Source organism: Pseudorca crassidens, chromosome 11 (genome assembly GCF_039906515.1).
Source record: "Pseudorca crassidens isolate mPseCra1 chromosome 11, mPseCra1.hap1, whole genome shotgun sequence".
Taxonomy (NCBI): Eukaryota; Metazoa; Chordata; class Mammalia; order Artiodactyla; family Delphinidae; genus Pseudorca; species Pseudorca crassidens.
Window position 1 is genome coordinate 18,556,208 of NC_090306.1, and position 11,159 is coordinate 18,567,366.

The 11,159-nt window shown below is 38.8% G+C and overlaps 1 pseudogene; it reads left to right on the plus strand.

Annotated features, from left to right (window-relative positions):
* Positions 1-7,958: 7,958 nt before the first annotated feature.
* LOC137202719 (small ribosomal subunit protein mS25 pseudogene) lies at positions 7,959-8,687 on the plus strand (annotated as a pseudogene).
* The last annotated feature ends 2,472 nt before the right edge of the window (positions 8,688-11,159 follow it).

Here is an 11,159-nt window from a genome sequence, read left to right on the forward strand (position 1 = left end):
AGCTATGGCAAGAATGGAAATAGGCACATGTACTATTGATAGTGGAGAAAATGAAGAATAGCCATGTGAATTTGTTCATGAGTATACATGAGACATCTTCCTAGGACCCCAAAAATAAACGGGGAAGATACAGAGCAGGGCTTTAAAGAACTGTAGTGTTCGGAGGGTGATAAGAAAGAGACAAGGAAATACTCCTATCTACCTCATTTTTACTCCAAGTGGGCTGTGGCTAGAGGGAAATGTACAAAGACATAAAGAAAGTAACTTAAAATGACAGTAGCCTGAAGTCTACCACCAAGACGCAGTCTGACATAAATTGCACAGTCTACATTAATTTCTCAGCCCTCAATTCTCTAACTGCCCTGAAGATTTTATTCCTTGGGAATCACTCTCTGCCATGATATAATATCAACTTTTCCCTACCAGTTTGCAAAAAAAAACCCAAAAAGGAATGTCATACTTACGGATTACTTGGAGAGGGTCCAAAAGATCATAACAAAAATGATCAGGGCTATTAAAATGAGCAATTAGAAAATGTTAAGGGAATCAGAATGATGTGTCCTTGAGAAAAGATAAAAACTTCATAAAAAGTTCAGGTATTTCCTTTTTAGTCCTGAATGAGAGTTTTTGATAAGGTAAAAGGGGTAGAGAGAGGGGAAGTGAAAGAATGTTAATGCAGTCGGGGGTGTCCCTGAAGGATGGTTCTTCCGGCAAACAGTGAAAAAATAATCAAAGCACCATCAGGAAAAAAAAAATGTATATGTGCTGACATTCCCTTTAAAAAAATTAAAAATCTACGTTAAATTCAAACTCAAAATTTAGAAAGCAGTTTAGATAATATTTGAAATTTGGGGTGATGGTTATACTGTTACTAGAGACATAGTAATTAAGGGCATGAATTATCTCTGCCTTTTCGGACCTGGGAGTGGTGCTCTAGACGAAGATCTAGAACAAGTGCAAAAAGGCAATCCCTGGGACAAAGCAGGGAAGACCTATATTACTAAACTTATTCCAGAGAAAATCATTTGATACATGTAGAAAAATATATGAATATAATATCTGGAAAATAATCCTGAGCTGACATAAAGTTCTGAGGCCTGGGGCTTAGCAAGCCTGTCTATCTTTTTAATATGAAAGAGAAAGAATCGGTCATGGGATGTTCTTCCTTAGGCAATTATACATTTCACATGACTGTTAGGCAGCTGTCAGTGTCAGTAATGACACTATGAAAATGGAAATCTTAAAAAAGAAAAGATACTGTTTATATTGATTAAAAAAACCCTCTACTAACCGAGTGAAAGAAGCACAATAATGAGAAAATATATGAGTAGTGAACCAAATACACAGTTCTTTATTATCCTTGAATTTTCCCAAGAAAATTCTGCTGAAAAGAAAGCAAATCTGAATTTGTGGTAGAAGAGGAGAGAACAATCTCAGATTTGAGTCAAAAGGAGATGACACTGACCCTTCTGATTCTTTCTAACAATGAATGTGAGGTCACAAATAAAGATTTACAGCAACACCTCATCTTTTCATATCATCTTACATACGAACTAGGCAGGAAGTAACATCAAATGACAGGTTTGGAAGAGATGGTCTGAATCAAGCCCGAGGTGTCCCCAGACAGGTGAGTTTCTGCACTGGACACGTGTGTCCATCCCAGTCTTAAAGATCACCATTGTTACAGTTCCAGAGTCTCAGTTGTGCATTCCTACTTTAAGAGTTCTTCCTTTAGTCTAACCGAAGTGTTTACATATACAAATCAACCACGTTTTCCCAATTACATAAGGCTGGTCTTTGCTCTTTCATTTTCTCTCTCCCGGGTGACATAGTGCCAATTCCTATAACCTTTCTCCAGAGTCCCTTTAACCTTTCTTTGATTGTTCTTGTCTAGACCACTTCAACCTTCATAGGCTCTCATGGTTTGGAAACTTAGGCTTTTACAAAACCGTGACACTGGACTATGAAAAAGCTCAGGACAATATTAATAAGGCAAGTAGCTTCCCACAATTATACATTTGAGTTTTGTTTATTCAAGAGTGTTACCTTGCTGGTCAAATTGAACTAGCTTCAAATGGGCGGAATAACATTCGTGATGGTTGGTTAATAGATCACATTACCTGGGGAAGAAGATCCCCTTTAGAAAATAAAAATTCACATTAGCTCAAAGGAGGTAATGCTGCAAATAAATAGAAATGAGTTCATGAGATACTTTCTACATTCATACACAGAAACCAAGCACCAAATTAAACCCACAACTAACTCTAATAATAAAAGTGGAAGAAGAAGCAAAATGAATGAATGTTCTTTCTTTCCTCTGTGGTTTTTGTATTCTTTGCTTCTCACTCAAGATCTCTCTCTCCTCAGAGCTACCGCTGAAGTACCATCAAAGGAAGTGGTCACATTCAGTCCAGACACCCACCCGGGCCGCACTCTTCTCCCTTACCTATGCCACCTGAGGCGGAATGGCAAATAGGCAGCAGACAGCTGCCTACTTCAAGGTGGGAAGTAACGCACGTGCTGTAGATGCATTCATTCATGTTATGGTATAATGAAATTCTAGAGCAAACAAAGATTGAGCTTTAATTTTGTATCAAGTGCTATCTAGCTACAATCTCTTTTCTCGCCCTGGGCTTCAGTCCATGCTCTCCGCTTGGCCAGTGTCAATCTGTCTCCTGCCCTTACCCAATGCTTGACCTTGTCAGCCTATGATCCCCACCTCTGGCGCACTGCCCTCCCCCTAGTTTGCCAAATTCCTCATCTGATTTCTTTACATAAAGACCTCTTCAAGCTCCACCTCCCTGGTAAGACTTTTCCTCATTAACTAAAAATGAAGCTCCCTCTCAATGGATGACATAGAGTGCCTTTTTATATCCTAATCTATTGTACATTACAGCTCAATTTTTTTCTTTCTGTTTGCTTGATGCTTTAATTTCAGTACATGATCTTACAGTGTTATCAGTTGTCTCAGCCTATTGTCATCTGTTCTCAATTGTAAACTTTAAAGAGTAGCAGGGAGCGTGTCTGTGCCCTGCTCTGTATGGTGTCTGGCCCCGCAATGTGCAGAGGTCAGTGCGGACTGGATGTTCATTAATGGCAGTGTCCAGGAGGTTCTGCCCTCCCACTTCCCTCTTTTATTGAACTGTCCACTAGTGAAACAGCATTTTGGAAAGTGCTTTTGTTAGAGTCTAATCAGAATGCCACAGGACTGTTTCACTCTTTGTGTCATGCCCTACTGTGGCCCTGGCATTTGAGTATGGGGCAAAGGAGAAAGAACAACAATGTTTCACATAGGCAATGATAGGGAAAGTTTAGGAAGTAGTGTTTTATTGGTGTGGCGTTGTGATTTCTGTTTGAATTGCACCAAACTCTCTTCTGTAAAGGGTCTCTCTTTCTTTCTCTTTCTTTCTTTTTCTTTCTTTCTTTCTTTCTTTCTTTCTTTCTTTCTTTCTTTCTTTCTTTCTTTCTTTCTTTCTTTCTTTCTTTCTTTCTTTTCTTTCTCTTTCTAGACTTGTTCAGCTTTCAACAATTGCAATGGAGAAGATTTTATATCACCAAAGACATAATTACATGGTGAATGTACGAAATAACAGTTTGGCTTCTATAGAAAAGGTATTTTGCATCGTTATTTCAAAACCTTTCCTCATCTTACCTTGAAAGAAGAGCTCTTTCAAAGAAGCATTTGGCTTTTTCTTGTCTATCTGTTTAGCCATCGCTCCTTGGTATATGCATACGTGAGTGAACAGAAACAACCCTTTTTGTTTCTCTTGAAGATATCTAAGTAAAGTTTCAAGTAGCCAATTAGCTTTTTGACCTAAGCTTTGTTGGCTGCAGAAAGCCTGAATCCCAGGAACATTTGGTTCTCAAGGCATTTGGATCTCATAAGAAAGCCTCGGTGCCAGCACCAATCAGAATGGCTGCCAGCTGTTATTCTTCTTCACAACTGGCGGCCATTTCCAGCACTGTTACCGAGCCGTGATCAATCTCTGCACCTGTCTATCAGTGGATGTTCATAGAGAGAACTGTGTGGGCTGCATCTGCAGATACCACATGTAACCAAAAGGGAGACGGGAGGAGGGAGAGTATAACCCCCTACATACGTAAAGTAAGAAAAGCTACAAGGAGAGGAAAAAATACAGGAGAATAGGCAGCAGCTAGGTACAAGTCAGAGGAGAAGAATGCTCTGTAATGGGGTGTTTATGGTGGGAATGCAGTTTCCACCCCATCCATGAGCTTAGTCGTTAATTTAACCCTTGCACAGGTTATCTCAATGTTCCATGGATATGCCTTGTCTTTGCAATAATACTTCAAGTTCTTACCGAGACAGAGAATCTTGTTATATTTCTATGTCCTATATCCTATGTTATTAGACTCCTTCTGTGCCTATAGTGACATGTTTGTCATCACTTGTTGGTGTATGCACATGTGAGTTAACAGAAACGACTTGGCATGTTGATTGTTTTCTATGTGTCTAGTTTAAGGAGAGTTTTTGTTTGTTTGTTTTGTAAGTTTGTTATCAACTTCTTTCCTACAAACCAGGAAACTGAGTAATCATTTTGGTAATTAATAGAAGATTTTGCAATATGTCTTTATGCAGGAGACCATAAAGTGGTGATTATATACACCTGTATTTTATGTTTGTGAAAGGTGTAATTTGTTCTTGAGACCTGAAACATGAAATTCTAAGTGATATATTAAGACAATTTAAAAGCATTGCTTTTTTTCCCATCTTTGCAGATGCATATATTTATGTCTCATATGTCTAGTGCAAGCTGCAATGTATGATTTCTGAAGCCCTTTAATTTTGTGTTGAAAGCTGAGTTCACATTGCATGGAATTTCTGTTGAATTGCCCTGCAGTGAACTTAGCCCCTCAGTGCTTCTCTCTGAGTGAGTTTAGAATGCTTTACATAGTCAATCAATAAAGTTAACAATTCAATGTGCCTGCTCTTATTTCATGATGCTGTTTTATAAGTATTCTTTTCAACTTCTGCGTTCAGTAAAATTCCCTTGAATAAATGGATTCGTGTTAGTTTAAAAATGAAAGAGGAAAAAGCACTTGCTAAAATCTTAAAACTAGCAAGATGTTTGATATTGTTGAAAGAACAGTCTAAAAGAAACAGTGAAAACACAGAAATATTTCAAACCTAACAAAACATTAAAAAAAATACTCCACATCTGTCCAGGGATCTCAGCCCTCTCTCAATACCAGTTAAATCAGATCAAGCAATAGACATTTTGGAAAGAAAAAGTATATATGTAGGGAAAATTATATCTATGTCTGTCTATCCATCTATATTTCTTGAGATCATGACTATATAGATCTCTAAAGGGAAGAGTACAGAAAAAGTGCTCTGGAACTCTAGCAAATAGAATACCCAGGTTGTATGCAGTTAAATTAATTGATTTAATTCACAGTATCTGTAGACTCTCCTATACAAATCCAAGCTCAGATATAAATATTATTCTCGAGTAATCCTACAGCTCAGTTCTTCATTTGATAAAACTTGGTCCAAAAGGAGGTAAGTTTAAAAATTTTCAAAGTTCAGCTATGATTTTCTTCTGCAATAACATTTGCTTTTATCAAGTCTACCAGAGCCTAATGAGAATGCAGGCAGAATTTTCCTTAATAAAGTCTCACCACTTCCAGAATATTCTGATTTGTTTTAATGAGGAAGAAACCAGGACTTCTAAGAATCCAAAATAAAGAAAATGAATAAAACAGTGTTGAGAATTTCAAGAATCTGAGGGTTTAAGTTGAAGATAGGGTCATCATCTTTTTTTTTTTAGAATATTCCTTAGGTTGTATGGAACACAACTGGGGGGAAAGCAAAAGATATTCTTAACTGAATATCATTTTAAGAGATAGATATCCAATATTACTGTTTTGGAATTCACTCTTTTTATCTGGGTAGGAACAAAGATGAGCCATCTCTTAAGAATCCCACAATTTATTTGCTGTCTATTAAATGCTCTAAGCCTTAGTCCTGAAATGATACTGTGCCACCAGGGAGTAAGGAAAGAGAGTAGAGGAAGCCTCTGGGCACTTTACTGAGGTGAAGGTGGTCTTCAGCACCCTCCATCACTTTCTGTGTGCACACTTCCCTGTTAGCCCTATTGGAGTACCAGTACTATCAGAGGACTCTTCCTGGGCAGTCCAGTGATCAAGATTTTGCTCTTACCTTCCTCAAGGAGAGCGTCCCCCTTTGAAAGTTGCCCACTTCATGTCTAAATCCCTTAGAGTTTTACTGGAAAACAAAACTAAACTGATAAAATTAACTGGATTTAAAATTTGAGTGGCTGGAAACGATTTTTCCTGATGTTCTTCCCAGATAACCTGTCCATTACAATAAGAGGATAAGTAGCATGGAGATTTTAGGCATGATGGCAAAACAAGTGAGGGGGTATTTGGGGGGCAAGAGTTTCAGGGGCTATAAAATCAGAACAATAAAGAAGACCACCTTTGCAAGGAGTCACAGTTTTTGCACAGATGCTGGGCCTTGAGGACGAGCAAGAATGCCAGTCTTCACCTCTTCCAGCCTATTGCTTTTGCTGTAATTCTAAGTCCTTACACAACAGCAACAGCCCAGTTGACTCACCAGCTATCTTTTCCCTCTTAGAGTTTAGGGGACGAAGGTCCTCCAGGACTAACTTAATGTAAAACATGATGGGCAACATCTTACTAGCAAGTTCTCGACCTCCCCCTGGCTTTAATTCCAATCCTGTATCATGAGTCTCTGCCTCCCTGCTTCGCCCTCTGAATACTTCAGCTTCACTTTCCTCCCCTGAACTGCCTGGCTGGCAGTTGTCCCCAGAGGTTTGCTAAAAAGTGAAGGATGAACGAGCAGAAGATTTATTTTTAGACTTTTGCATGCCTTTAATGAGGAAAAGGGAGTTTTGTACCGCACCACAGGTCCACATCCTGACAGCACGGAAGCGTACCTCCATATGGCATTGAATCCCTGTTGCAAGGAGGATTCTAGAAGAGAAGATAAGGAATAGAAGAGACAGTCGCTTTTATTGTTATGTTGCCCATCATTATTTTCTTGCTGGAGTTTAGAAGTGACATGCAGAGAGAAAGTCACAGAGTACAATTTCATGAAGACAACAGAACTGCTTTGAAGCCAAGTCAACTTCTGTAATGACAGCAACATATCTGCATTTCAGTGTCAATGAAATGTGATATTAGCAAGTAGCCTTTAATTAAAAAATAAGTTCGTTTGGTAAGTGAGAAGTTAATTCTCAATCTAGAAACTGCAAAGAAGAGAGGGCCCAATTAAATTAGTCATTCATTTCACTAAACCTCAATAGAACATCTACTCTGCACAATAAATACAGGCATACCTCAAAGATATTGTGGGTTCTGTTTCATACCCATGACAATAAAGCGCGTCACACATTTTTTTTGGTTTCCCAGTGCATACATAAGTTACATTTACACTATACTGTAGTCTACTAATTGTGCAATAGCATTATGTCTTAAAAAACAATGTACATACACCTTCATTAAAAAATACTTTACTACTAAAAAATGCTGCCCATCATCTGAGCCTTCAGTGAGTCACAGTAGTAACATCAAAGATAATTGACCACAGATCACCATAACAAATATAATAAAAATGAAAAAGTTGAAATACTGAGAGAATTACCACAATGCGACGCAAAGACATGAAGTGAGCAAATGCTTTAGTAAAAATGGCGCCGGTAGACTTGCTCGACTCGGGGGTGCCACAAACCTTCAATTTGTAAAATACGCAGTATCTGTGAGGCACGGTAAAGCGAAGCACAGTAAAACGAGGTATGCCTGTATAATATGTGAGTGTTTATGATGAGTTTTAGATACACTAACTCATTTAATTCCCAAGATAACCCTCTGAAAAATCAACATGAGATCCAGAGAAATTAGGTAACTTGCTAGTACTCATAGCTATTGGGGATATACAGATGTATATATATGACATGTTTCTTGCCTTCAAGTATTTTCATTTCAGAAAAATCTCATTTAAAAATTATGATCATTGGAGAAGCTGCGCGAGGCCCGCCCTGGAGGCATCGGCTGCGCTCGTCTCTTCGCGCTGCTGGGCTCGCGGCAGGGGGTCCGGCCCCTCCGTCGCACCCGTGCCTGTGACGGGCTGCTTCCCCATCCGCTGCACCCTGCAGTACCTGCGCCAGGGAGACGTGGTGTTCAAGGACTCGGTGAAGGTCATGACGGTGAACTACAACACGCACGGGGAGCTGGGCGAAGGCGCCAGGGAATTCGTGGTTTTCAACGTACCTCCGATCCAGTACAAGGACCCCTGGGTGCAGATCATGATGTTTAAGCACATGACGCTGACACCCTTCCTGCGGTTCTACTGGGATTCTGGGGAGCAAGTCCTCATGGGCGTGGAGACCAAGAGCAATAAGCAGATCGTGGAGCACATCAAAAAGATTCTGGGGAAGAATGAGGAAACCCTCAGGAAAGAGGAACAGGAGAAAACTCAGCTTTCTCACCCAGCCCACTCTGGGCCCTGAAAGTGGGAGTGCATCTGTGAGATGAAGGGGCAGGTGCCCTGCCCGGGCCTCGTGCCGTTGCCCAAGGAGATGACAGGGAAGTACAAACTGTCTCTGAAAGCCAGTGCCCGAGACTGAGGCCGGAGAAAAGCCCCTGGTTCTATTCCCTGAGAGACTGAAAATCTCTTTGCAATAAAAGGGTCCCCTTTACACACCTGTGTAAAAGCACGTGGGGGGGGGAAGGGAGGAGGTGGGCTGCAGCCACGCTGCCCAGTGAACACCCTGCACCATCAGGGCAATAAATGCTTCAGAATCACACACAGAAAGAAAAACTTATGATCGTTGAAGATGGGTTAGGCACTTCCTATCCTCCTGTCCTCACTTCCTGGCAGAGTACTTGGAAACTAATATATATTCAGAAAAATTGGGGGTAAGAGTAAAGTAATTAATATAGTAACTCATCGTGAGAGGCGTTGCAAGCGTCTGAGAAAGGCATTTGAATTGGTAAAGGGTCTCTGTGTGGAGAGTCAATGATGATGACTAGGATTCTGCAGTTTAACATATCTATTACCTTCAGACTGTTTATTAAGATCCATTTGTAAAAATCCTATATTTAAAGTAAATGGGACTAATTTCAAATGCTTTTGATGGCATTGCTTTTTAAAAGCATCATCCGGTTACTCTGACTTGCAAGTTCCAGTTTTTACTTGAGAGATAAGTCAAAGAATCAGACATGTTCTATTACAGGATAATAAAAGATAATCTAAGTAAAAGGTAATCTAAATATCAAAAGGCTGGAGGAAATTTAAGAATAGAAAGCAATTAGAGAATAACTTAAATGTTATGAATTAAGTCGTGGGATCCTCTTATTCTCTACCTTTAAAAATCACCGGTGACGCCTTTCTTTTTCTTTTTTTTTTTTTTTTTTTACTTTTTCCAACTTGCATGTAATTTGCGGAGCAAGTCTTGTCCTTCGGGTGCTGTCATCCTTGTGGAGAGAGTGCTTGTGTTCAGAGTCTAGTCATTGCCCCAGGCCAGGTATGTCTTCCTACCATTTAACAGGTCAATATCATTTCATGTTTTATGTTCAATTTGGTAATACAGATGGAGATATTAAAGTTCCAAAGGTTAAGTCAATCCTTTCTTTTACAATAGAATAAAATCAATGTCTTAGCTTAGTATTCAAGTCTACAATCTAATTCCATCGTTCAACACCAAACTCAAAACCCACCTCTCCTATAAAATCTTCCTAGATTCTCCCAGAGAATTAATTTTCTATGCCCACTTTGGCATAGATAAATTAATTAATGTAATATGTAGCATTTAATTAATATACTTTTATACTAATATAATACACTACCTTGTATTAGAGCATTTTGTGTTGTCTCCACTTTAAAAATTTTTATGTACAGCAACTAATAAAACAAAATGACCAAGAAATGTTTGTTGAATAACAGGGACTTGGAAATGGGTAGATAGAAAGCATTTTTGAAGATATGATTATTTTTTAAAAACCTAACTATTAACTGTCTGTGTTCATGGTATATAAAGTTTGGATTACTCCAGTGAAGAGAATAAATCTTTCAACCATTCATTTTGGGAAGGCTCTATAGAAGTAGAAATTCACAAAACAAACTGGTTTCAATTCAGTGCCTTTTTGTTTTCACTTTCTGATAAAGACACTAACAAGAAAAGGAATGGTACTAGGGCATCCAAAAGCTTCAGGAAGTAATGATAATAGTGGACCAGAATAACCTACACACTGAGCCATGAGCCTCTGATTACTTAAAAATGGGGTCGGACTGTTCTACAGAGATACATCTGAATGAGGTGAAAGGAGAAAATTGTAGAAAAGACACTTGAATAGGACCAGGACAGAAAGGAAATGACAAGAAAGAAGCTCTACCATGTCATTTTTCCCCCTTATATCTTGGGAGTTCATGTTTTGAACAAGAGTGGTTTCTATAACAATCAATGAAACAGGTACTAACCTTGGAGCCCCTGCTGTGTGGCAAGTCCTGTTTGGTTTTGAAATCATTGAAAGGTTTGACTATGAGGAAGATGTCATTTAGGTTCCATGAAAGATAACGCGGGAATAGGATTTATTGAAACCAATTCTGCGATCAGAATCACTTCTTTTATTAAGGACTACTGAGCTAAATACAGCTGAATTTGGCAAGCACCAGTATGTAATAAAGTTTCATTGATACCTCAGAGGACAAAGAGAAAAAGTGTGAGAATGAACTCTTGGCTAATTTTTAAAAGACACCTCATACCAAAACATTCTCTCCATTTTTACGCTAAGCCTCTTTTCCAATCAAAACCCTACAAAAGTATTAAAATATTTAAATTACCTGACTTTGGCCTTGGCTCTTTCCTGTTCCTCTGGTTGCTTTTCCACTTTATGCCTCCATTTTTCCTTACATAAAATGAGGAAAATCTGCCAAATTGCATTATAGTATTGTAGTGAGACCGAACAAATATACACGTGGGACTGATAAATTTTTAAAACACATGAGCAATTATTGTCAGTTATATTGTAATGTATTATTTAACTGTACTAACGGCCCCAAAAAGGAGCAATAGAGCGAAGCAAGAGATGTAATTTAGAAATTGATTGTTTCTCACTTTGTCTAGAAATAACATTATAAAGAAAGCAAAATATAA